The 27,390-nt window shown below is 45.2% G+C and overlaps 1 protein-coding gene across 7 annotated transcripts in view; it reads left to right on the forward strand.

Moving 5' to 3' along the window:
• The window catches only part of TCF20 (transcription factor 20), a 202,939-nt gene that overhangs the window by 96,318 nt on the left and 79,231 nt on the right, over positions 1-27,390 (forward strand). The window contains exon 1 of one of the 7 annotated variants that reach the window (XM_028747848.2): positions 1,724-1,883. The exons of 5 other annotated variants lie outside the window; for them this stretch is intronic. The gene's annotated coding sequence lies outside the window, so the exon portion shown is untranslated. Of the gene's footprint in view, positions 1-1,723; positions 1,884-17,950; positions 18,135-27,390 lie in introns of those variants that run through there. One more of the 7 variants, XM_028747846.2, reaches the window with a different exon arrangement.

Genomic DNA, 27,390 nt, shown 5'->3' on the forward strand with positions numbered 1-27,390 from the left:
TTAACCCAAGGTACCACTGTACTGCATATACATAGGCAGGCACACAGGGATTGTGGCAAGGAGGGCAGAGTACAGAGTGGCACCACCCCACTGCTGCTTCCAGAGACAGTTGCAGGGAGAAGCTGCAGATCCGTCCCAGTCTTTTCTTCTGCCTGCATCCATCTCTGCCTCATGGCTCTATCCAAGCTCCACTCACTGCCTTCCATGGGGAAATATCTGTGGGGAAAAGGGGCTGCTTTTGTGGTGTGCAGGCAAGGAGAAGGAGAAGCCATCCTATCATTGGCTCCCTAGATGTGTTCTGCCTCTGGTCGGTTTGATATTTTTCTCTGCAGGAAAAATGTCCTGTTTGGGCTTCTTGTTTACTCTTGTTACAGTTGTTTTGATAGGGTGTTGTTGTTTGTTGTCCCCCACCCCACCCTTTGCCACTTCCTTGTCCTTATTTGTTAGTCTTGTTGTTTCCCTCCCTACCTTCTTCTTTCATGAAATAAATAAGTATCCCTGGTGGCCTCTTAATTATTGGAAGTTTGGTTTTGATGCTGGTTCAATGTCTGAAAAGGAGAGAGGAGGAACCTGATTTGGACCACTCTTGAACAAGCATTGAGTCTGCAGATCTGACTCTTGCCTTGAAAAGGATAACTGTAACACTCCTCTTTTTTGTCCTAAAAATTCAAAAGATGCTAATTATTCTTCCTAAACATACCCTGCCCCCTAGTCTGGGTGGTTATAACCCTTTTCTGTACAGAATCATTAAACATCCCAGGAAAATGTTCCTGCCTCTGTTTTCCTGCTAATATCATTGCCCACTTGGTTGCTGGCCAATGCGAGAATGTCACTTAGTAGTAAATAGTGTAGTATACTGAGGCTGCTTGCTCTTTTCTATCCTTGGCTCAGCCCCTCTGCCTCCTGTTGAGTTAGGTAGACATGAGGACAAGTGCCCCTCGTGGCCTTTCTAGTCCTAGGTCCTCTCACAGCGAGAGATAGGCAGCAATTCCAGTGCGTGGTTGCGAATTTCTGTCTGTGGGTCCTTCAAGTGAAATAAGCAGATTGACTTTATTGCACCTTTGACCTTCATGTAATCAAATTTGGTATTGGCTGAATTCTATTCAGGTTACCTCTTCTGAGCTCTGCCAGTGCAACTGATTCTAAACTGCTAAGCATGTTCTGCTGTTTTTATTTCTTGCAGTGACAACCCCCCCCCCCCCAAAGCTTCCCTGTCCTCAGTCCTTCCTATCCACAATGCACACTTGATCTTGACCACCAAACTGATCTTGGGATGGTTGTGTCCACACTCTTTGAAGGGGAAGTGCTTGTGCGCAGAAAATAATATTTTACTTACTTATGGCAGGGAAGAGGGGCTGCTTCTTCCCCATTATTTTCTCAATCCATCTTGAATTATTATTTTATTAGACACAAAATAGTGTGTGTATTTATTTATGTGTGTGTGTGTGTGTGTGTGTGTATATATATATATATATATATATATATATATATATGTATATGGTATTCCCTCTGGTAGTCTTTCTCACTGTGATCCCTTTGTTACTCTTGCAGATATGTGTTTGAATAAGAGCCTTTCCCCCCCTCCCTTCCCCCTTTTTATTTTTTTTTAATCCTCCGCGCTCCATCCTGCAGTGAAGTCACAATCCAGTGTTTGTAGACTCCATGTGATGTCACAGAGTCAGCCTTGTGACTTCACTTGCAGGCTCAAACAGAAGGTGCAGACCGGGCTTGAAGAAGAGGGGAGGGGGGGAAATGAAAGCCCCCACCTCTTCCCATCCCTCTCCCCCTCCCCGTTATAAAACCAGTAGCTGAGATAAATCGGAAGGGGGTGGGGAGAAGCAGCAGGAGGAAAAAAAAGAGCCGAGAATGATGCCTGAAAGCAGGTACAGTAGCTTTGGCTCCATGTCTGCGTTCTTCTTCTTGAAAGTTCCCATTGGCCCGGAGAGGCCAGATCTTGCAGACCACACGCGCTGGGCTGTGTGTGTGTCTGGGTGTGTGTGTGTGTGTGGCGTGGGGCTGTGTGTTCTGTGCGAGCCACCCAGTGACGCTTCGGCTGTGCGGTGCATTCGGCGGCGGCGGTGTCTGGGTCTGTGCATGCGGGGAGGGAGGCGGGGAGCGATGGCAAGCGAGGGGCAGGCGAGCAGCTTCAGCCCATTTCTCAGAGGCGCGCAGCTGCCGCCCTAGTGGGCTGTCCGCCGCGAGCCTCCGGCTTGGCCGCTCGCAAAGGCCCTGGTTGCTCGCTGCAGCAGTCTGTCTTGCGGCGCTGCAGAGGTGACAGAAATGGGTTATTGGGTTCGCGCGTCTCTTAGGTGGCGGCGGCGGCGACCGTGCGCCCCCCTCCTCCCTCTTTTTTCGCAGGTTCCCGGGGGCGGGCGCGGGGGCCTTTGATCCGAAGCAGCCCGGGAGCAAAATGTGGCGCAGGCACCCGGGAAGGGAGCGAGGTGCCGGGCCTCGGGGTCACATTCGCCCAGGCGCCTGCGTGCGTGTGGGCGAGAAGAAATCTCTCCATCTTTTCCACTGACGACATCACAATAGCAATGCGGATGCAGCCGCCACGCAGTGCCCCACGATCGGGAGTGGGGGTGGGGGAGGCTTGCTGGAGCCGCCCCTCCCTCCCTCGTCTCTCTAGCGACGTTTTCTATGCCGTTTGTCTTAAGGGGTTGGGGTTGGGTGGGGTGGGGGGTTTAGGGAAATAGGATCGGTCACAGGGCGGCTTGCCCTGCACCCTGCGCTCCCACCGAGTTCGGGGGAGAGAATGCTTTGCTGGCTCCGGCTGCCGAGGAAGCCGTCATTTTGTGTTAGCGCGTGTGCGTCTGGCAGAGGAAGGATCGGGGTGGGGGGGGGGAGCGGGGAGGAGAGCACGACACTGGAAGGATGTGAGTGACATTGTGTCCTCGCTCCCTGCTTGTTAAATGCACACTCCAGGGGAGGGGGAGGACTTCAAAGGCCCTCTGCAGAGAAAGGGGGTCCTTTTGGAGAGGACCTTGCGCTCTCAATCACGTCCGCCGAGAGGCTTGCTGACAAAAGATTGCGGGCGGCGGAGGGTGGGGGAGATCTGTCTTTAAAATGAAGGGCTGGAGGCAGGCGGCTACCTTGCCTCACACAGATCTGCCACGATGCTTTGCCTATCCTGATGTGTAGGTCAGGAGTCATTCACTCTGCCCCTTTTATTCTTGCGCCCCAATGGAGGGGGCGGGAGGTGGGGGTGCCTGTGGGGGGAGGTGCACGAATCTTTACAGGACAAATGGCAGAACCTCCAGGATGCCCGTTTCTCAGTCCAGATCACCAGCTGCTTTAATCCTGGAGCACCTCTGCAGTCTACTTGAACAGAGTCTGATGCAGAAAGACACCTCTGCCATTACTGGCCTGATTTCTGAGGGCAAATGTGTGTCATTCATCCTGCAACCTATTTGCCTAGATAGAAATGTTCCAAATCTGGTGCCTTGCCGGCTCCCAGACCTGCCTGGAAGCAGCCTCCGAAGCCTGCGCCTGGCTTTGGTGCCCAGCATGGAAACGCTGGGAAGAACCATAGTGAGCAATGAAAAGAACAGAGACATTTTGGGCACCTGTCAAGGCTAACAAATGCGTTGTGGTTTTTTATGGGCATTGTCAGGTGTATGTGGAGTAATGGTTAAAAGTGATTGCTACTCAGGTTAAGATCCTGGCTCAGCTGAGAAGCTAGGCATTGCCATCAAATAATGTGTGTGCACTGCCTCTTGTGATGCAGGGTGGGGCTTACCTGGGCACCCCTGAGTGCAACCCCTGTTGCAAGGTTATTGTGAGGCTGGAACACATATCTGCAGCAGAGGCCAGTGCTCTTCTGGACTGGTAGGCCAGAAGGCATGGAGGCTGACAGTAGGTAGCGCCAGAGGTATTCTAGTTTTGCCCCGTCCTCTTCCCTGCTGAGTTGTACAGGGGCAAAGCTGAGACTAAGGAGGAGGAAGCTGTCAGTCCACTTCCTGGACTGATTGTAAGTAGGAAGCCAGGTTTGTGGGAGCTGCCTGAGGACGGCTGATGAGGCTGTGCCCCATTAGCCCTAATGGGACCAGTCACGACTCATAAAAATGTAAACAATGGAAGCCCTATCTATCTGATCAGATGTACTTTATTCTTGCATTACAGATTTCCAGGCTGAGGCCTGCCATTCAGAACAGATTCTCAGGACTCATCCCTAGTGACCCTGGGCTTGACTGAAAATGAATTTCCAGTGGTTGTTAAGCTGAGATTTGAGATCAGGTGTCTGAAGGGGAGAAGAGCTCAAGCTCTTTAATGTCCACTTGCCTGGTGATATAAGGGGGTGAATGCAGTTTTGTCAAATCATTGTATAATAATCCTCCCTTTTGCACACAAGTTGTAAATATGCCTCTTTGTCTCTTCTTTGCTGCTCCCTCTTCAAATTTATTAATCTTCTTCCATGACGATTGCAGAGTTCACTGTTCCTACAAGCAAGCAACTTCCCGTTTGTGCGGGGATTGCGTTTTTGGCCCCTATGCGTGTCAGCGGAGCATGCTTAAACCTGTTCTGCCTCCACTCCATTTCCTGGCCACTACTACATCAGTGGTGATGAGCATGTGCGCTGTCACACGTCAACTGGACATGCATAAATATGGTCACTGCCTGTACTACATTTCTACATACCACAACCTAAAAATTCTAAACTTGACATGTTTGTTTGCTTGCTTGCTTGCTTGCTTGTTTATTGGATTCCTTATCCACTCTTCACTGCATGGTCCAAGGGCAGGTCCCAACCAAAAAATGCACAATTATAAAATAAATAAAACAATTACAACCGCAAAACAAGAATAGTGTAAACACAATTAAAAACAGTTCCATATTTAAAACACCTCCTATTATAAAAAGTTACAAATATTTAAAAACAATTCCATATGTTAAAAATAGTTCCAATACAGATGCGGACTAGGCTAAAGATCACCACTGAAAAGGCTTGTTGGAAGAGGAAGGTATTCAATAGTTGCTGAAAAGACAACAGAGATGGTGCCTGTCTGATATGTAACAGGAGAGGATTCCAAAGGGTGGCTGCCACCATACTGAAGTCCTGATGCCTCCTGATAAGATGGTTTCTGCAGCAGGCCTCTCTTGCAGAGCACAGGGACTTTTTGGGTATATATAAGGGGTGAACAGTTTTATTGGGCATAAGTTGCAAGAGGGCAGATATTGGTTGCACTCTAGAAGAAACCTGCTTTGCAAACAGAACAGTTGGACAGTGGAATTACTTATTACTTCGAGGAGTCTTAGGCTCTCCATTGCTTGAGGTCTTTTTACAGAGTAGCAACTTGACCAGCCATCTGCTGGCAATGTCCTAGCACTGGACTTCCTGCACTGAGCAGAAAGTTGGACTAGAAGATTGCCTACTACACCCCCTCAAACTCTGTGGCGAACTACATGGACCTGTGGCTTGGACCGTTCCTTGTGTGACTTAAGTGAAAATAACAAGTTAATGTTTCTTGAAAGGACATAGGGAGCATAGTCTCACAAATTCGCTTTGATGTTTGATTGTCAGTTAGCTAAAAGTTGCCTGAATTACAGGGTGAGCCTATATTCCTACAATACTGGTGGCAACTATATCAGAGCTAATAATGACATAGGGTGATATTCAGTGCTGTCTCTGCTGACAGAAGGCATCAATTAGTGGAAAGGGGAGGGAGGCGATTTTCAGTGATTTCCCTCTCTCCCCTCCATCCCACTATGTGTCCTCATATTTTGGACTAGAGACAAGGATGCCTTCTATCAGTAAAGGGGACAGCTTCGGATCCTAATCATGTAGTTGCAATCATCTGCATGTGCAGGAACAAAGAAACACTGCGGAAGATAGCTGCAGATATAACAACGCCAACAGACACTTCTACAATGCTCCATGGATTCTATTGTTCACCAATCATGAGATGGCAGGCTGATGGCACTGTCACAATTGCCATGCAGGAAAGGCATCAATGTACATTCATACCTTGGATCCCAGACGCCTTGGTACTCAGACGTTTTGACTCCTGAATGCCGTGTGTGTTCCAGTTTGCGAATGTTCTTTGGAACCCGAATGTCCGACGGGGCTCCCACGGCTTCCGATTGGCTACAGGAACTTTCTGCAGCCAATCAAAAGTCATGCTTTGATTTCCGAATGTTTTGGAAGTCAAATGGACTTCCGGAACAGATTCCGTTCGACTTCCAAAGTACGACTGTATCGTTACTACTGAATGACTTCACGTCATCACCTGTCTAGAGAAGAGGAGATATGATAGCTATCTTCAAGTATCTTAAGGGCTGTCACATGGAAGAGGGAACGTGCTTGTTTTCTCCTGCTATTGAGGGTAGGACTCAAGGCAATGGCTTCAAGTTACAAGAAAGGAGATTCCAACTAAACTAAGGTTACCAATTTTTTTTCAATGAATCCGGGGACACTATAAATACATACATGCATACTACACGTTTGGGACGTTGATGCTGCAGCAATGGCGGTGGCAGAGTGGCCGCCGCCCTGACCTCAACCGCCATATTTCCTCTTCCTCCAAGGCTTCTATCTTTTTTCTATGACCTGGGCAGCCCCTGAGTTGTTGGTTCTTTGTGGTGGTGGAGGTAGGGAAGTGGTGCATGGTGGGTCAGGCATGGAAGGCAGAGAAGGAGGGCCGAGAGCAGTGATGGCGAGGCTCAGGCAGTGTGATGCCTTCCTTCCCATTGGAGCAGCCCCAATCCCATTCCTACTTGCGTGCAAGCAGGAGGGGGCGGGGATCCCTCAGCTGGGAAGGGAGGCTTCACACTGCCTTTTGGAGCAGCCCCATCCCGGCTTGTGTTCAAGCAGGAGGGGGCAGGGATCCCTCAGCTTGGAAGGGAGGCTTCCCGTTGCCTGAGAGATCCCTGCCCCTTCCTGCTTGCACACAAGCTCCAATAGGCAGCGGGAAGCCTCCCTTCACAGCTTAGTTGCTGGGGTCAGGGAAGGTGGAGGCAGCCTGGATGCTGCATCTTGGAGCCCCTGCACTACCATCATATGGGGCTTCTGAGCAGCTCCTGAAGCCAGCCAGAGCCAACTGCTCCGGGCTGCTGAGACTGTCGCTACTGCGTTTCCCAGGGACATTAGATGAAATCCGGGGACATTTCGGGGATGGAATTTATCCAGGGACTTATTCGCAAATACGGGGACTGTCCCTGGGAAATGGGGACGTCTGGTAACCCTAGACTAAACAGTCAGAAAAACTTTCTGACAGCAGTGGAACAGACTCCCATGAGAGGTGGTGGACTCTCCTTCCTTGGAGAGGTTTTTAAGCAGAGGTTGGATGGCCATCTGTCATGGAGGCTTTAGCTGAGATTCCTGCATTGCAGGGGGCTGGACTAGATGACCCTTGGGTCTCTTCCAACTCGTAAGATTCTATGAACTTGTAATGCACATGCCCCCAACACACAAAAGTGCCCAGGAAAAGACCATAGCACATTCCTCAGTACACCAGACACTGAAATGATTTTCTGCCAAGTAAACAGAGCGAGAGGAGGAAGTCAGGACTATTGTTACAATTACAACACTCAGCCCATTGGTGGAAAGACCATAGCTTGGGTAGAACCATGGCTTTTTTCAGCCAGAACTCACTGGAACTCAGTTCTGGTACCTCTCAGGTGGGAATCATTGCCATTCTGAGGGAGGTGTTCATGGTGAGTTCCAGCACCTCTTTTTCTAGAAAAATAGCACTGAGTAGAATGTCTGCTTTGCATTCAGAAGTTTCCAGGTTCAATCTCCAAGGAGGACTTTCAAATTCAAAAAATGAGGGGTGCTAAAAAGTTGTAACATACTTTGGTTAAATTAATATAATTTTGCTTTGCTAGGTAAGTAAAATATGTGTAACATTGCATAGAAATCATTAAATATGATTGTCAAGTACTTGCATTTATATTTTATTTTTATTTTTATTAAGCATTACCTGACATTTTCAGAAGGTAAAATTAAATTTCCTTGGTTTTCTGAGAGCAGTGTATTTGTTTTTTAATCAAATGTAGATTTTACAAGCTAAATGTTACAAATAATAGCAGATTTGAATTATTTACCCTAAAAAACATATTTTTAACACCCCTCACTGAAGAAAGTTTCATGCCCTAAAATGACATGTGCTCCTGGGATAATAATGTCCCATTTCTGAAACCCTGCAGAGCCTCTATGTTTCAGTGTAGACGATACTGGTTAGATAAACCAGTAGTCTGATTTGGTAGAAAATAGATTCCTACGTTCCAGTGTCTGGGGGAAGCAAACACGAAGACCTCTTGGGTTTTCCAGGAGAAGTGCTCAAGCCTTGCTGTGGGAATAATGTGCTATCCCTAGAACACTCTTCTCAACACAGTTGTATTTTTGTCTGTATGAGAGGAACAAAATACTTTTTCATTGGGAAACAGCACATAGGTGGTGTTGGTTCATGCCCAGCTACAGGGAGATACAAGTCAAAGTTTTCTTTTGGGTATTCTTTCAGTAACAATGTTTTTAGATGCAAAGGAGAAGGGGCAGAATTAGAACCCAGATCTCCCACTCCACAAAGCCAACTTCCTAACTACAGACCAGAAAAGGGGCAACCAAAATTGGATTGGAGCAACTCCCCTATCAGAAAAGGTCACAACACTTTTTAGTTTAGAAAAAAAGGCGAGTAAGGAAAGATGTATTACAGGTGGATATACAAAAGGAAGGACTTGTCTAATGTGGATTTGAAGGTGCTTGTGTCCACACAACATCCTCATCCAAGTGGCAGCTTGCACATTCCCCCTGCTAAACTCAGATTTTCCTGATCCGTGGTTAATCCAATAAGGGAAGAAAATATAAAATAAAATTACATGTTACCTGACTAGACATAATGAAGTGCATTCTGTGTGTGGCTGCTGATTTTTTTTTTTTTTAAAAAAAGCTTATTTGGTGATCTTACACAGGGTGCTTTCCATTGCCATCCCCTCTACTTCCTTTTTTTCCTGAAGAAAGGGATGCTGCCTGCCTTTTTCCAGTGAACGTTGCTGAAAGTACTGTTCTCAGTATTTTTATTTTTAAAGCAGCTGTTTTGCACAGAACTGCTCTTGAATAAAACAGCTGTATTAAAATAACAGGGTTTTTATATTGGCAACGTTTTATCCAAGCAATTCCAAATCCTTGTCCGGCATCAAGTAATGCAGATATATATTTAATTTTTTAAAAACTGTTCTTTTATGCAAATCTGGTGGATCAAAAAACTTGTGGTTTTTTAAAAGAAATGTGAGTGCACAAGTAAACAAATACCTGCCTGCATGCCTACAATGGTCCTCAGGTTTCCTGGCTTGGAGCAACACAAACATTTTCTAAAAATAAATAAATTGACTGCTCTTTTGTACAAATTTGGTAGATCAAAAAATTGTATTTCAAAACTAAAAAAACTAAAAAGGGAAGTGTGCACAGGTAAACAAATACAGTGGTACCTCGGGTTAAGAACTTAATTAGTTCTGGAGGTCTGTTCTTAACCTGAAACTGTTCTTAACCCAGGGACGCGGACTTATAAAAAATATTGGGGGGGCCCGGGAAAGCTCATGAATAATAAATAAGCTCATGAATATGCAAATAAAGTGGCGCCGCCTCCTCGTGAGCGAATAGGGGAGAGCGTGCTGCGCCTATTAATCAGCTCCAAAGGAAATTGGGTGGAGCTTTTGCTCGGGAGGGAGGGCAGGAGGCATGCAGCCCGCCCCTCCCTGTGCATTTTGGGCTGGGGGAGGGGCGGCGATGGCGCTCTGCTGGAGGGGCGCCGGAGATTATTGGGGGGGCAGAGCCCCCCCAAACGAATTTTTGAGGGGGCTCGGGCCCCCTCAAGCCCCATGGAGTCGGCGCCTATGTCTTAACCTGAAGCACCACTTAACTAATGGGGCCTCCTGCTGCTGCCGCGCCGCCGAAGCACGATTTCTGTTCTCATCCTGAAGCAAAGTTCTTAACCCGAGGTACTATTTCTGGGTTAGCGGAGTCTGTAACCTGAAGCGTCTGTAACCCGAGGTACCACTCATGCATATGCCCACAGTTGTTCTCATGTTTCTGGCAAAATGTACTATCAACTGCTGCCCACAAGTGTGGATGGAAGACATTGATAAAGGTTTTGGAAGCATAACATTGGAAGTGCTCATGGAAACACCGCCCAGGCACACTTAATGACCCAGTGTGGACACAGCCAAAGTAGTTGTTTGAATAGTTGAGCTATGGAATTCACTACCACAAGACTCTGGAAGGTTTTAAAAGGGCATCAGTCTTGTCCGCCATCATTTTTTCTGCCAATTATTATGTATTACCTCCGATGTCAAGACGCTATGCCTCCGAATACCCGTTGCTGGGAAACATGAACAGGAGAGTGCTGTTGCACTCATGTCTTGATTGTGGGCTTCCCAGAGGTGTCTGGTTTGCTACTATTGAAACAAAAGCTGGTCTGGATGATTTTCTGGTTTGATATAGCAGAATTCTTTTGAGCCTCAGGAACAGATAGGTGTCTGATGAATGATGGGGCCATTTTGTTTATTTATTAATAAAAGGCGAAAGATTTATACGATCTGAAGAGAAACCAGATTATTTATTAATTCCATTTAATTGCCAACAGTTTGTTCTTCCTATTGTTCAATAGGATGAAGAGATAAACATGTGAAAACCAGTCAACCCTCCCCCCCCCCAAGTGTTGGCGATCTCACAGGAAGAAATTGCTGCTTCCAGGGTCATTTTAAAATTAATAAATGGCATTCCTACAGGATCCCGTTTCAAAAACATTGGATTTTAATACTTTCCTTTTCTGCATAATTACAATTGAACTCCCACAGGAAGCTTTCTTTATCATAGCAGAGGGTGAATGTGCATAATCTGTTACTGGCATTTCGAAATCTGGAATTCCTACTGGAAGACAAGCAAAGCAGAACCCAAGGGATATCCAATTGGCACAGCAATAACACAGGGGAAGTGAGAAATCTGCTCATCTCTACCCGAAACTTATCTGGAAGAATGGGCCATGGGGGTTTAGCGGCAGTATTGATAATTGGAGTGCAGTATATAGTGTTTGCCAGCAAAGCTGATTGTGCTTTCTGTTGCTTTCAGCAATGCAACATGGGAGCTTATCTGCATTTTAGGGAGTTGTGATGAACAGCATCCTCCCTTTGTGCAACCCACATTCTTTATTCTGCTTTGTCTGTGGGAGACACTCCTATCGCCTGTGGAGTAAAATAGGTTTATTTGGTCAGTGTATTTTTTCCAGATTAATGTGGGAGAGATACCACGTGGCCTTGGGTGTCTGAGCATTCCTAATGGGATGGAGGGGGTTTGGAAATTCCCTCCCTCCCATAACACTGTGGGATGTCTTGTTTTTATAGCCTCAGTCACAGCAGTGGAGTTCAGATTCTGGATGAGTGTATCTGGAGTCTTCAAGGAGAGCTTCTGCAAGGATTCTGGAAAGATGCATTACGTCCTTCCTCAGGGCATTTTTTACCCACCACCAAGTTTCCATTTTAGTGTTTTAAATTCTGTGGACATGATGACAAATTGATGTAACTACATACCTTGATATATGACAGGGGTGGGGAACCAGAGGCCCAGAGGCAAACTGTGACTTCTCTGTCCAGCTCTTGGGACTCTCCAGACATGCTTCCTCCCTAGGCTTCAAGTGCTGTTTTATTTGGTATGGTTGCAGTAATGCCTCTTGCTTGTCTTGGTGGAGGATGGGGTGTGAGTGTGCAGAAACCTGGGACTTTTGATTGGCTAGAATGTCGCTGACTGTACAAAGGGAAGAGTCACACCTCTTTCTCCATCAGCTGTTATTTCTGGCCCCCACCAGCCACTAGCATGCTGCCCCCAGAAGGTTGCCCATGAGATCATGCAGTCCTTGAGCTGAAAAGGGTTAACCATCCCTAATATATGAGTTCAGAGTTCCAGGTTTGGAGCAAATACTCTCTTGATGAGAGAGCATCATCGGCAGAGATTTAAAAATCACAAAACGTGCAGTAAGGGAAAGCAGGGAAATATAGGCTGTTATACCTTTGAAATACCCTTTTCTAAGTTTCTCCCAAAGTTCCCCTTTACTTCCCTTTCAGCATAGAAATAGGCCACACACTTGCAAAATTAAAAATGGTTTACTTAATGAACTCATTAAAAAATCAGATTCATGTGCTTTCCCATAAAGTAGCAAGAAATGACAGGCAGCAATACTTCATTTCAAAATTGGTACATGTTTCTAAATTATTTGTAGAGAAACATAAAGTTGGCTTGCTCTGGGCTTGGTGCAATCAGCCCCGATGTTCTTTCTGGTTGGATTCACATGGTGGAAGTAAGCAAAGGCCTCGTTAACACTTCCTCTCAAGGTGAGGGGATATGGCCTAGTTAAGTCTGGCAGAACAGCTTACTCTATGGTCTTAACCCCTTCACACATCAACTAGAGCTAAGCTTACTGGTTATATGAGGCTGATATTTATCCCACAGTATGCACTCTGGGTCAAATTAAAGAGTTAAAACTTGCTCCAAGATGGTCCCCAGCTGTTTTCATTCACTCACAGAGATTGCAATGGAAGAATGATATGAGATCCAGCTGAGTGTGATGCCTCATCAAGAAGATAAAAGCATTTGAGCTGAAGGACCAAGCCACCTTCCTTACTTATAAAAGGAGCAATGACTAACATACAATGTTCTTTCAGTGCATCTAAAGGGCTGGGACTGTCATGGCTGTCTCTGGTCTAAAACTAGGATTTGTGGTTTTTTCCTTTTTTTGCTAAGCTTCTACTAACATTTTTTTTTTTACAAATATTAACTTTGCTATTGTTTCATAGCTGTGATAAGCTTTTATAATAATATAATCTATCATTTATTTATCATGGGAATATAGTAGTACTCTAAGTAGGGTTGTCCTTATTATGAATATCAGGTTAACTTCAATGAGTTATTGTAGATGTTGTTGAACTGTGGGTACAAAATAGATTGTACAAAACTAATATAGCTGAGGATGATCTTGTCCTTCAAATATGGGTCATTTGGATATTGCATTTGTGATGTTCAGTTCTGGCATGATTTAAGATACTCACTGCTCAGCTGGTATGAGTCTCTAAAGAATAATAGCTCTTAAAAGAAGGGGTTACCATTCTGTAAAAATGGCATAAATCTGAAATTTAGAAGCTTATTATGTAGCATGTTCTAAAAGTAGGGTGCAAGGTTTATTGGAGTAATACTGTATATATTAAGGCTAAGTTATTTGCAAGGTGAATTTAAATTCTCTGGATTCCGCTATTTGGTGATGTTCTAGGATTTGATGAAACTGCGTGTCATAAACCAGGTATTCAGTCACATGAATTACAGAAGGCAACTTAGCCTTCTGGAATCCATCCTACCAGGTATAAAGACAGATGTTCTGTTGTTAATTTCCTTTTAGGTAGTTATTTAAGCATATCAGTGCTCTAATAGAAAATCGGTAAAAGGTAGCTTAAAGTTTTTCTTCTCTAAAATGATATTCTCTCCCTGCTCCCTCCCAAATGGAGATACCCTAAAACTAAAATAGTATTCAGAATAACCATTATCACTTATACTTTGGGTAGTTAACATCGTTTTAAATTGTACAAAATAACACGTGTGCATAAGTCAAGCTGTAAAACTTGTTCTGTGTACTTTTTTTTTTTATAAAAAAAGACAAGGTGAAAAAATGGGATATCCTCAGTTGCATTTTTGTATATTGCCAACCAGGGATGCTTCTAATGATTCAGATAATGGAGATTTATTGACTTTCTGGCCTCTTCTGCTGTGCTGGGGACAGTCCTTGCCAGCAAGCTATAAATTTTGGGTGAAAAAATTCTCACTGTTCTTGCATCTGTTGGAAGAAGGGAATGCTTCTCCATTCAACTCCTCCTGTGGATTTTCCTTTTGTTCAAGCTGACATTATGTGACATCTCTACCACTTAAACATAATTGTTTGAGGATTCTGGAGTTGTACTGCTATGCAGGGTGATAATAAGTCCAATTGAATTTGGCATGAGTAAATCTACAGAAGACTGGGCTGCAACTATTACAAGGGGAAAAAGATTTTTCCACTAGTTGATGGACAATAATTTGTAGAAGTGAATATTGAAATGAAATCTATGTTTGTAGGCAAAGTATTTTGGGTGTATTGGCAATGTTGTAGCAACTTGTAGGAATTGCAACCCTATCCAACAAAGGTGTAACATAGAATTCTCATACTGATGTTGATTTAAGTAGATTGGACAAGGTGGTTAGTGGATATCGGAGCAAACTAGTTTCAAAGAATAGGTTGAATCATTACTTTTTGGTTACTGCTTTTAACAGTGCAATCATAGACATACTTAGAGGTAACTCCTGAATTCAATGGTGCTTACTCCCAGGTAGTAGGTTGGTATAGGCAGCCTAAGTGAATCCAGTGGTTAGTAAGCTCATGAGGGTAGAACCTGTTCAAGTGACTCTGCAAAACATCTATAGATAACCATCTATACATGCTGTGCTTCACTGTTGGGCCTTCCGCAAACTGGATACGACTCCTGAACTGCTGTATTCAAATCATGTTAGACTTGAAGAAATGTACAGTGGTACCTCGGGTTAAGTACTTAATTTGTTCCGGAGGTCCGTTCTTAACCTGAGGTACCACTTTAGCTAATGGGGCCTCCTGCTGCTGCCGTGCCGCCGGAGCACGATTTCTGTTCTCATCCTGAAGCAAAGGTACTATTTCTGGGTTAGCGGAGTCTGTAGCCTGAAGCATATGTAACCCGACCCGAGGTACCACTGTACTAGTACTGTACTAGAAAATGTTAATCAATGCAGAAGTGTGTTGTCTTACCAGGAGAATTTGTGCAGTTTCCTAAAGCTGAATTTACTATTGCTCATGTGGTAATTTATCTTGAGTTCCGTGAGTCCCAAGGCATTGCTGGGCTCAGGAGTGGAGTGGGCGGCAGAGACCTAGGAGCGTGAACAGGAAAATGACATGGGGCTGGGGAACAGAGGCTGGAGGCAGCATCTACTTCTCCCTCTCAGGATATGATTGCCCTTGCTGAGGAAGCAGGGCTCTCTTCTCCCCTCTTTCTTCCTGAGGAAAAGAGTCTAGTAATCGAATCCAAGGTGGAGTGCAGGAGCCAGCTGGGGTTGGGGGAGGAACTGGAGGCTGAAAGGGAGGCACAACCTGGTCTCCCAGGACCTGGTGATGAAACTATTCTCCTGTCCCCCACTGGCTTGCAGATCACAAGAGTCTCTGGAATGAGCTCTCCTTGCCCCATCTTTAAAAGTAGGGGGGGGGGGCTCCAATTCTTCCATGTGGTTCTCAGCTCATTGCCTTGGTCTTGGGACTCCTTAAACACAGACCACTGCTTCTAGGCTGGCTGGCTTCACCTTTCCTGTCATCTAGTCTGTGCGCAGCAGCTGCTAGGACTCATTACCTGTTGCTGAGCCTGAATCTCTTTTCTGCCTTAGAGATTTATTCCTTAGGACTCAGCTATACAGCTGCAAATAAAACATTTTAAGTGCAATATACAGTGTGACACGAGATGGTGATAGTGACCCTTATGGTAAATCCAATGTATTTTTTAAAAACACTTTATGAAAAAATCATTTTCGGAACGGTTTTTATATGTGTAGATTCCACCTGGGACGCGGGTGGCGCTGTGGGTAAAACCTCAGTGCCTAGGACTTGCCGATCGCATGGTCGGCGGTTCGAATCCCCGCGGCAGGGTGAGCACCCGTCGTTCGGTCCCAGCTCCTGCCCACCTAGCAGTTCGAAAGCACCCCCAAGTGCAAGTAGATAAATAGGTACGCTTTATAGTGGGAAGGTAACGGCGTTTCCATGCGTTGCGCTGGTGCTGGCTCGCCAGAGCAGCTTTGTCACGCTGGCCACGTGACCTGGAAGTGTCTTCGGACAGCGCTGGCTCCCGGCCTCTTAAGCGAGATGAGCACGCAACCCCAGAGTCAGACACGACTGGCCCGTACGGGCAGGGGTACCTTTACCTTTACCTAGATTCCACCTTAGTCTCAAGTAAGAGCCTCTGTCATTGTGAGCTGGACAGGAGCCCGGATAATGAGATATATTGTATTATCTATAGTTTGGTATGAAGTACTGTAAGCTGTGTGTTTACTCACCTCAAAAAAAGCTCCCTAAATGCATTCTTGAAAGTAGGTAAGCTTGAAGTCATGTTTCTGGATTGGCTCTTTTGGAGACCAGGGTGGCAGCTATGGCTGCCCAGAGGACCCCCAAAGAGAGGGGAGCGGAGAGGAGGCTAAGGGAACACTCCAGAAGGGAAGGTGTTCAAAAAAGGGTGAGAGGCTGCCAGCCCTGCAGGCAAGTGGTGACATAACTGGGCTCCTGAGCCCCACAGGGGTGCCACAGAAAGAATGTAGTTGGTCAAGGGAACCGTGGGCTCAAAAAGGTTGAAAACCTCTGCTTTAGGGCACTATATACAGGCCATAACTAGCCACAGTAGCAATGTGGTAGGCAATAACAGTTATTTCATAGTTTAAAAACATAGATTTTCTGAGCTTTGGCAAAAAGAAAAGTGTACAGGAAAGCAAAAAAAAAAAGAAAAGAAAAGAAAAGAAAAAAGTGGTTGGTTTGTGATGCCGCAGTATATGCCTACTGTGGAAGCAGCATAATGACAAATTTTGAATAGATTCATGGGGTGGGAGAAAAATAGGTGGTTTATGGTCCAAGGAGCTTCCATTACAGTACTTGCTATAGTACTCTGCTGTAGTGCAGGACTGAAGAGTTTGGTTTAAAGTAGCCCTTTTTCTAGCAGAAAAACGATCTGCTTGCGGAATTAATTTCTTCACTGCCTGAGAGTAAGGGGGGGGGGGGGGAATCAGTGAATGGCAGGGACTTGGTTAAGTAGATCAAGTATGTGGTATCCAGTGGGGAGGTTGAAAAGCTGGATTAATAATGAGCCTGCATTGAGGATTTGTCTTGCCTTTTTTATGGCTTCATAGCAGGGTGTTGCTTATCAGTGTTGTTTTAATAGGAGACACATTGCCCTGGGATCTTGCCACTGCTATGCAGCTAGGAACCTGATATTATTGGTAAGGGCCTCTGTTTGCTTAGGCATTTTAATGCTTTTTTAAAAAAATGAGTAAACATTCGTGTTTCAGCAGCAGCTGGTGAGACAGGGGACGAGAAATTTAAACAGAGTGGGTTCTAAGCAGTGCCCCCCCCTTCACCTGGAAAAGGCAGGAAGAACTCTTTTGGGCTGCCTCCAAATTCTAATTTACTTGAGTGCCACCTATAGGAGAACCATGAGTGGGTTGGGATGGCGGGTCAGACCTCGCCACCCTTTGGTGCCAGCCGTGATCTGGACAACTCAAGCCGTTGCCTCTGATTGAACCCGTTATGATTCTGCTCACAACCCCCCATCCCTTGGCGGGCCAGTGGGGTGGGGGATGGGAAGGGGAGATAATATGCTGAAAGGGAAGCAATAGGGGATGGAAACTGTGGTGGCAGCATTTCCGGCTGAAGCGCGAGATAGAAAATGTTACCAATTGCTGCTGCTTGCACAACTGCAGCAAAATCCTACCCGTATTTACTCTGGAGTCAGCCCTAGTTTGTTCACGGGGTTTTGCTCCCGCGAAAGTGCGCGCGAGGGATGGCAGCCTTAAATATCGGGGAGAGGCAGGAGTCGCCTGCGCTGCTGTAATTCCCCCTCCTTTTGGGGAGGGAGGCGCTGGGCTACTGTGTTTACTTGGAAGATCCACGGAAGTTAATGGTCAGTGTGTGCATTAGGCTACTACTGGCTTAAGCCGGTGCCCGCCTTCATCCCTAGGCGAGAGGCACAGAGTTCTGTTCCGCTGCCTCTTTAAACGAGCGCGTGGTTGAAGAAGGCGCTTGCCCAGCTCCCCTCTGCGCCTCGGAGGGCGGGTTCGAGCACGCGCAATGCGCCGCCCTCCCGCCCTGCGCCGCCGCCGTCTCGCGCTCCTCCCTTTTGCGCGCGCTGCCCCGCCGCCGCCCCATTGGCCGGGTCCTGTCAGCTGATCCTGTGTTATTTCCTGTGTGTGTGTGTGTGAGGGGAGAATGGAGAGAGAAACCTCGGCACCACCGCCGCGGAGCCGCCCCCGGCTCGACGCGGATCCCCGCCGCCCCACGCGCCGCTGAGAAGCGCCGCCCGCTCCGCGCTCCCCCCCCTTAGGGGGGGCGGGGGAGGACAGCGACGCTGAGGTAACGGCTTCGGTGCGTGTGAAGCCCTGTCGCGGGCCTCGGTGGAAGGGGCGGGGCGCGCGGCTGAGGCGGGGCGGGAGACGGGTGCCCGGGCGGCCCGCGGGCCGCAGCATCCGCGCCCCTCCCCCAGCCGGGCTCTTGCGATGGATGCTTGGAGGAGGAATGCCCGCGGGGGGGGGGTCGGAGTTGGGGAGATCCTCAGGAAATCCTGCGATCTACCTTTGCTCCTTCTGCCCGGCACTTCCCTCTCTGCCGTCTTGCGTACATTGCATCTGAAAAAAGGAGAGGGGTGTCGGAGGGGAAGTGCGATGTGGAGGGAGGGAAGGTGGTTAAAGCGGGGCAGGGGGAATGGCTCCCTTTTGAATACCTGCTGGGATTTCAATCCCCTGGTGGGACGATGCTTTTTTCCAAGTCGAAGGAATCGTAGAGAAGGCATCTTGGCTTCTTCCCTCAGTCAGTGCGAAGCAGACCGAAGGAGATTCAGTTAGGCCCACTGAATTGGTGGCTTCTCTCTTACACAATGTGTGCGTGCACGCGCGTTTGTTTTAAAAAAAGAGTAGACTAGGCAGGACTTCCAAAAAATTGAAGTATGAATGAAAAAATAAATAAATTTTTGACCTTCATGGTGTTTTTTTAGGATGTAAGCTCCTCTCCGGTTCAGCTGGCCCCTTGCTTTCTTTCAGTTCATCTCTTAGGCAAGCTGATGGAATTGACCACCTCATGTCACTCTGAACAAACGTAAAGGTCTAGGTAGGGACTCAAAACATTAAATATCTTAAATGAGTTGGGAATAATATTTCCTGATGTTGTTCATTAATATGAGCCAAATTGAATTGCATGAAATATTTCTTAATGGCTCTGTAGCAGTAATTGCTTCACGCTCTCTTCCCTACTAACACACCATCCACCTTTTTTCTTCACAAGAGTCAACTGAGGTCGTTAGAGGGTATGCTGTCACTTCTGGTAAAACCTAACTGGTGTTGTAGCCACTTATTGGAAGTAAGTGTCATGAGTTATTGCCTAGAAGAGTGATAGCAATGCTATATATGGTGAGCAGTGTTAAAGTTGGGAAGACTTAGATACTTCAAATTAGTGTTGCCTTTACCTGATATACTAGTTTTTTAAAAAACAAAAGTATAAATGTTCATATGTCCCCTGTATCTATGCTATCTAGTACAATCATAATTGTGAATGACAACAAGGTAGTGTTTGGGCAGCAGACTTGTATTTGCCCTCAGTAATTAAAACAATGCTATTTTGTACAGTACGTTCTATTTTTTTAAAAAAGAAAGTAACAAACTTAGTTGCCTGGTTTCTGTATTAGGTGGCAAGTAGTTCCAAAAAGGAATCCAGAGCATATTTAACAAGCATAGTATATTGTTTTGAAATGGATTGGGGACACCTGACTTTAAATGCTCTGCCATGAAACTCATTGTGGCAATTGGTTCATGGTTACCATCTTTCAGCCTCATCTGTGCCTGCAGAATGGCTGTTGAGGAAAAATTGAATAATCCTGTTCATTGACATCCTGAGCTTCTTGATGAAAGGGGGAGGTGAAGTCACATTTATTTGTACCTTGTCCGGCTGCATGTCCTCAATTCAGTTTGCCATGAAGTATGTTTTCATGGAATTGGTCTATGTTAGTCTCATATTAGAACAATATTTAGGTTTCTGTGAGATATAAAATTAACCATTTCATTTTTGTGGGTGTGAGTGCTCTGTTATTTTTAGTTTGTTGTCAGGGTAGTAATAACTATTTTAGTGCCTATTGTTTTACTTGTAAATAAATGAATCCTAGTTCTTATTTTCTGAATATATTTTGTTTGTCAAAATGGATAACAGTTTACTATAATATAGCACAGCTAGATCTATATGGAATCAGCTGTACACACTGCTGTACTTTAGTGGTCTCTATATCAGGCTATTCTGACATATGCAGATAGCAAGTCAGGGAACTGAGTGTTCCAGTGCATTCTGAGCACCTCATGAGCATACTTAGTGTGAAGCTCTAAGGAAGTTGACCACACTTGACAGTAAAGGTTCCACCAACCTAAGGTACAGTTGTGCTTATATTCTGGGTTAAAAATCCTCAGGCAACAAATTGATGCTCCTTTTCCTTTTGGTGTATACATAGAAGAGAAATACAGTAAGCCTGCAACTTATGCTCATGTGGAGGGTGAACGGAGCCCACCTCCAACAGGCTCCTCGCACACTCCCTCCATCGACTTGGCCGCTAGACCAACCCGCCTGCTGCTATCCCTCAACTGCCAGGGCTCCATGCCTGCCGTGGGGGTGCCTCATTGTGCCCCCTCAAAAATGTGCACCTGAGGCCACTGCCCCCCCCACTATGCCTTCATCTTGCATAGTATGGTCTGCTCTGGTTGGCAGTGGTTCTAGGGTATGAGGCAGAGATGTCTGCGAGCACCTGATCCTCTTACCTGCAGATACCAGATACTGAACTTGGATCCTTCTGCATGTGAAGCATGTACTCTACTGCTGAGCTATAGTCTCCTAAATACCATTTCTGAGTGCTGTGGTATGTGAGCTTTCATATTTAAATAGTTACGTCCTGTCACTACTGTATCAGACTAGTTAGAGAAGTGTTCTAATCTTCTCCTTATGGGTTGTTGGGAGTTTTTTTGTCATGGAGAGCATTCAGACCTGTGATCCTGCTGACATCTAGAACTGGTTCAGTTCCAAGAAGGCTGTATTATGCTTTTCTGAAATATGCATTTAAACATTGAGACATGCTGTTTAATATGGTTTTTGTTATTTTCCAAGGGAGTATCATTGCCTGTGTCTTGATAGTCCTCTGTGTAACACATGTAGAGCTCTGGATCCATTCCAGTCCGGCTTCCGCGCTGGTCATGGGACCGAGACGGCTCTGGTTGCCCTAACAGATGATCTCCGCAGGCGGCTGGATCGAGGCGGGTCGGGGCTGCTGATTCTTCTAGATCTGTCAGCAGCCTTTGACATGGTCGATCACGAACTCCTGGACCACCGCCTTGCCGACGTGGGGATCCAGGGCACAGTCCTTCAATGGCTGCGCTCGTTTCTCTCTGGTCGGGGACAGAGGGTGGCGCTTGGGGGGGAATTGTCATCGCGCCACTCCTTGGTGTGTGGAGTGCCTCAGGGTGCGATTCTCTCCCCGATGCTTTTTAACATCTTTATGCGCCCCCCTCGCCCAGCTTGTCCGGAGTTTTGGGCTGGGTTGCCATCAGTATGCTGATGACACACAACTCTATCTGTTGATGGATGGTCATCCTGACTCGGCCCCAGACACACTGACCAGATGTCTGGAAGCTGTGGCTGGATGGTTACGTGGGAGCCGGTTGAAGTTAAATCCTTCGAAGACAGAGGTCCTCTGGCTGGGGCGGGACGATATGGGATCGAGGGGGCAACTCCCATCTCTTGCGGGGGTGCAATTAGTGCCAGCACCGTCCGTTAAGAGTTTGGGTGTAATCTTCGATACCTCCCTCTCTATGGAGGCGCAGATTACAGCTATAACAAAGGCGGCATTTTTTCATCTCCGCCAAGCTAAGCAGTTGGCCCCTTATCTCTCTCGCCCTGACCTAGCCACTGTGATCCACGCGACGGTCACCTCCAGACTGGATTATTGTAACTCGCTGTACGTGGGGCTGCCCTTGAGACTGACCCAGAAACTCCAGCAGGTGCAGAATGCCGCGGCAAGACTCCTTATGGGGTCTTCGCTGCGAGATCACATTCATCCAGTACTATACCAGCTGCACTGGCTCCTGGTGGAGTACAGGATCAGGTTTAAGGTGCTGGTTTTAACCTTTAAAGCCCTATACGGCCGAGGACCCTCGTACCTACGGGACCGCCTCTCCTGGTATGCCCCACAGAGAAACCTACGGTCTGCAAATAATAACATCCTCAAGGTCCCAGGCCTCAGAGAGGTTAGGCTGGCCTCAACTAGAGCCAGGGCCTTCTCGGCTGCGGCTCCAATCTGGTGGAATGCTCTGTCACAAGAGACTAGGGCCCTGCGGGACCTGACATCTTTCCGCAGGGCCTGCAAGACAGAGTTGTTCCACCAGGCCTTTGGTCAGGGCGCAGCCTGACTCCCTCCTCTGGCAACCTGCACAGAATTTTGCCTAATTGGTTGCCATCAATTTGATTTTAATTAATTTTTATAATGAAATATTTTTAGAATGTGTGATTATTTGACTGTTTGATTATTTGATTGTTGTTAGCCGCCCTGAGCCCGGCTTCGGCTGGGGAGGGCGGGATATAAATAAAATTTATTATTATTATTATTACTACATCCATGGCTGTAATCCTGTGCACACATAACTAGGAATAAGCTCCACTGAACATAGCAAGATTTCCTTCCGAGTAAAATATATACTGATTGTATGGTAAATCTGCAAGATCTTCCTTCCTTGCAATATTAGTCTGAAAGAGTTAGCAAAGGAGGAAATGTATGGAATAATTTTGACATAAACTGGATACTACATTGTGATCAGTAGTGTAAATAAAGGTATTAAAGTTTTGACTTCTGATTATATTCTACTTAACATAGTTGTCCATTTGAAGAGATGCAGCATGTAAACTGCTCAAATGATACAAAACTGCACAGAGTTCTTTAAACCTGGGTTTCTGGCCCACTAGGGCAGCTGTGTTAAATTCACATTAACCAGAATCCCAGTTACGCATATTGTGTGACTAAATGTAGTTGTCTGCTACTCACTATATTGTCATTGTGGATAGTATAGCAAAATGAAACAATATTGAAATTATTAAAGTAGGTTGATATAAACAATTGTGAAATTTGTTAGTATGTAGAGCTAGTGAAGTCGTTATGTTCATGAATTGCTTATTAATATGCAATGTCTTTCTGTTAATACATGCAAAGTATCAATTATATCAACTTAATCAGTCCAAATACAACCCATTCCCAACCTCAGAGCACCACCAAAGAGCATGAACCAAAACTATCCCAGGAAAATATCAGACTTTCACACCGAGAAGCTACAGTGGTACCGCTAGATGCGAACGGGATCCGTTCCGGAGCCCTGTTCACATTTAGAAGCAAACGTAACCCGTGTCCGCGCATGTGCACGTGCGCAGGTCACATTTTGGCGCTTCTGCGCATGCACGTGACATCATTTTTAGCGTCTGCGCAAGCAGCGTTGCTTCCAGGTTGCCGCGGAGCGCAACTCGAACGCGCTCATCCCGAAGCACATTCAACCTGAGGTATGACTGTATTTTTAACATGCCAAAGAGATAGAAGAGAGAATTGTCTATAGCCATCAATGGCAAAATTAAGAATTTAATAGAGCTCGGATTGGGCATAAATGTGCATACCAAGTTTGGAGGAACAAAAACTCAATGGAGAAAAACCCAAAAAACTCAATGAGGACTTTGTATTTAGTGGACATGGGATGCTGCTGGAAACCTGAACAGAAACCCTCTATACGGCAACATTTTGTTGTAGGCCTTTTTTTGTATTTCTATTACTGCATTATCCTGTTAAGTGGCTTGTCTGTGTCATGTACAGCAGCTAAAATACTGTTAGTGCTAAATGTGTCACATGTTTTCTTGACACATCACACCCTTCTTGAACTAATTCTAAATATTTCAAAAAGTATGCTTTTTAAGAATTTACAAAAGCTAGCTGTATGTGACAAGAGGCATCATGTTGGGGATAGGTGTAATGCAAATAGTCGCCTGTTTCAGACAATCATATTTCAGCTTAGTAAGCAGATACATAAACAAGCCATTTTTCTACACATAAAGCCCTTTTGTAGCATTAGCAATCAAATGAGGAAGACTTTGATAAACCATGATTAACCATTTTGTCCACATGGACAGAATCACTGTAGTTACTATCTTTGGAACAGGCCAGGATATAAAACTGCAGTTTGAAGTTGGCTTGATATCCTGGCTTGTTCTAAAGCTGATAACCATAGTTGCCCAGTTTGCATGAAAAATGAAATAATGGCTAATGGGAGACTTCCTGGCTTGATGCATGTATTGCATGTATTGTGTGGGGGAGCAAAAGTCTTGTTTATGGTTTAGTGTATTAAGCCAAGGTATGATTGTCTGGACATGGCCAACAGTGGAAAGTGTTTTATGTTCTTAAGATGTTTGGGCTATTTACTCACAACAACATGAACAGTGTAAACACTTTCTGATAAGAACAAGTAGAAGCAAGAAAGCTCAGGCCAGGGAGCTTATGCCATCAGCTCCCAGTTGGCCTAAGGCTAAGCGGATTGTTACTACTTTTTATCATGTTTATTTGTTTTAGTATTTCAAAATGGTAAACCATCTTGAGTATTTTGGCAGAAAGGTGGCATATACATACAGCAAAAGAATTTTTTAAAAAATGAATCTCCCTGAGATCTTTTCATATCAGTGGACAGCTGCACAAAACAGCAAGTGGTGAAATGACAGCTGTGGTGAAAAGTGAAAGCTTTACCTTTCGGTTTTAACTAAACCACAATTTCTTGATATGTCTGATCTCTAGCAACTCGTGATTTATTCTAACTAATTAGTTAAAGCAAACCAGGATCAAACAGAGGTTTCATATCCTTGTTAACTAAGTAGAGGTAATATGCAGCTCTAAGTAGAGGTAATATGCAACTCAGCTCTGAGTTCATATGCAGCTGGAAGCTCTTGCTTAGTCAAAAGTGGTGGAAGCAGAAGCATTTACTCTTCTTTTGCATGCAGAGGACCACAAGAGGAAAGGGTGAGAGCACAATACTAAGTCTTGCTGGATCTTGTTCATGATTATCATATTCTAAAGAACACTTTAGATAATCTCTGAACTGGGCCTTGGTGTTTTGCCTTCTTATTTCTGATTCTTTAGCTTCATCAAAAGTGTCTCAGTTGGCTTTTACACTAAGAGGGCTGATTGACATTATCTCTGTCACCATGGGTATAAAGAGGCTCAATATACCATTCAGACAACCATTCTCCTGCTTACCATACTGCAAATTATCTTCTGAATGTGTGTGTAGTCATGTGCAAGAATTGAAACTGGACTTATGGTAATACACTTGGACCATTGTTATATTGCCTTTTCATCTATAGGGACATTACTACATGCAGCTTCCCAAGGCGGTCATGTAACTGTAGGCCTCAGTAAGTGACATTTGATGAACCATTGATCTAATCCATTTACTGCACTTCCTTCCTGGAAAGCTACTCACGTAAACAAGATCTGCTTTGCTGTCTTTTCCTGCATTGTGTGGATATTGTCACAAATTCTGAATAAGGAAGGGTATGGCTTTCCTCACAATGCCTTTCATTCATTTCACAATTCTTTTCATTCTTTAAGGATATGGAACATCTTTGAGCATTTATAGTGTAGTGGTCAGAGTGTTGGACTGGGACCAGAAGACCTGGGTTCAAATTCAAACTTGGCCATCAGGCTCATTGGAATACTGTGAGCCAGTAACCCTTCATCTTTTGCAACATTACAGGGGAGTTGTGTGAGGATAAAATGGAAGGGGAGATACTATGTATGCTGCTGCAAACACCTTAACAGAAACACAGGATTGAAAGTAGTAAATTAATAAACCATTGAAGAGCGACATATACATTCTGTTGGGTCCAGGGGAGAGAAAAAGATTGTTGCACCAACTCAAATTAATTTGATCAGAACTTAGGAAGTAATTTGATTATACTACAGAAGTATGCATGAAATATGCACCTGATGATGAACACATCTTTTTTAAACAATAAATTATATACCCGCCCTCGTCCCTTGAAGTAGGAATAACAATGTTGGAATCCTTCAACAGGCAAAAGATAAAGTTGCCATTTTATGTGAATGGCTTGCCCATATCGTGAGATGAGGTGCAATACAAAGCATAGTTGCTAAAAAGTAAGTCACATTCAGCTCCACAATTCTTACTACCTAGTACAGGGGTCAGCAACCTGCGGCTCCGGAGCCACATGTGGCTCTTTTACACCTTTGCCGCGGCTCCGGGGCAGATACTAGCGAGGGGAGGAGGCGCATTGTGTGCCCCGACACTCCCCACTGTTTTAAATGTCGCAATGGTTTTGCGGCTCCCAGTTTTTTTTTCTTCGGTCCAAGTGGCTCTTTTTGTCTTAAAGGTTGCAGACCCCTGACCTAGTAAGTATGACTTGATTCCTGCAAGGCTTTTGCCGAAGTCTCTCGTGATATTTGTCTTAATGACATTTTACCAGATGGTCTGTTAGGTGGAATTGAAGCTGGCCCAAAGAGTGTTCAGCAGTGGCTCCTTGTCAACCTATGTATTTCAATGTTGGGTACAGGGGAGTGGCCTTCCATACTCTGGCAACCCACTTTTTGGGCACAAAAGAGTTAGAGTGTTCTGATCCTCCTCACCCAGCCTGTTTGCTTGCCTGCATATCCCCTGTCAGTGCAGCTTCATAGCAACCTCTTCAACTTCTCTAGCCTATGGATATGTTTTCACACCTGCATGCTGTGCTGTTATTCTTGTGATACCTCACAAAGAATGTAATTGTTAAGCAGATAAAGTAATTGGTCTGCTTTAATTGTGCATGTTGACTGCTAGTTGGAATTAATTAGTTTCATTAGCAGCCAGCCCTTACTCTTTTAATGTTCCATACCTTATTGCAACAACTAAGAAATGATGGTTCTTGGAGGATTGACTTCTTTAATACTGATACTTACATACTGATTACTTTTACTAACTAATGAACTGTTCTTATAACACACTTAACTCCTGCTTTCGTAAACTGCAAATAAAGGGAATAAAAAAGCAGGAAAGCCCAATTGATTTCACTTTTCATAATACTTAATAGGAATTTGGGGGGAGGAATTTTAGGCCTCTCCATGTGTCACCCCCAAACCATTCCCCTTAAAGGAACACCACACAGTTGCAACCTATCTGCCTCATCTACTGACAGCTTGCAACAAATACTGTTTCTGTGCCATGACTATACAAATGAAACCACATTTATAGACTTTGTACACAGATATAATCTGGAACCTGAATTAAACACTTACCAAATCACAAGGAAACAAATTGAAATGCATTGCATACAAACATCATGGTGGAGTCACCTGTCTTACACTTATGGCATTTGGTAATTTAAATCGGCAAATTCACCTAATTACACCTAATTACAGACGAATTCATATCTTCTCCTTTTACTTTGATAGGTGCATTGTTGTGACAAAGAGTGATGTGTTTACCTGAGCTCATTACTCGAATTATGAGAGGAAAATATAGAAGAGGAAGTCCTTCATGAAATCCAGACCCCCCCCATTCCTCCCACATTT

Source organism: Podarcis muralis, chromosome 10, assembly GCF_964188315.1.
Source record: "Podarcis muralis chromosome 10, rPodMur119.hap1.1, whole genome shotgun sequence".
Lineage (NCBI taxonomy): Eukaryota > Metazoa > Chordata > Lepidosauria > Squamata > Lacertidae > Podarcis > Podarcis muralis.